The sequence below is a fragment of the Myotis brandtii genome, unplaced genomic scaffold (assembly GCF_000412655.1).
Source record: "Myotis brandtii unplaced genomic scaffold, ASM41265v1 scaffold64, whole genome shotgun sequence".
Taxonomy (NCBI): domain Eukaryota; kingdom Metazoa; phylum Chordata; class Mammalia; order Chiroptera; family Vespertilionidae; genus Myotis; species Myotis brandtii.
In genome coordinates, this window is record NW_005370460.1 from 3,739,560 (window position 1) to 3,739,993 (window position 434).

The following is a 434-nucleotide window of genomic DNA, read 5'->3' on the forward strand; positions in this document are numbered from 1 at the left end:
AGTGGGCGTGGCCCGGCGCGAACCTCCTATTTCTCCTTCCTGCCCTCGAGGCCATGTTGGAGAAGGGAAAGTGAAGTTGCCCTGAGCCCCTTTCATTTTGATGAAGGAGGCCCATAGTTAAAATGGGCTGTCGGGCCTGCCGTGCCCCAACTAAAGATGACGGCGCACAACCCTCTTGTTTCCTTTAGGATGGAACTCGTGAGCGAGAAACTTCAGATTTCAGCTTCCTCGTTTATCCTTGCAGGATGGAGGATTTGGCTGCAGGGGCCTGAACCTGCTTTTCTAGGATGAAGGCGGCTTTTCCTCGTGGGACCGGACCGAGCGGCTTCCGTCCCCCGGATGGTCGTCATCTCGCGAGAAAGCTTGCAGGGAGGGGTCGAGAGCGGGGAGAGGGCGGAGTCGCGGCCGCCTCCGCCTCCTCCCCCGCCCCCTGC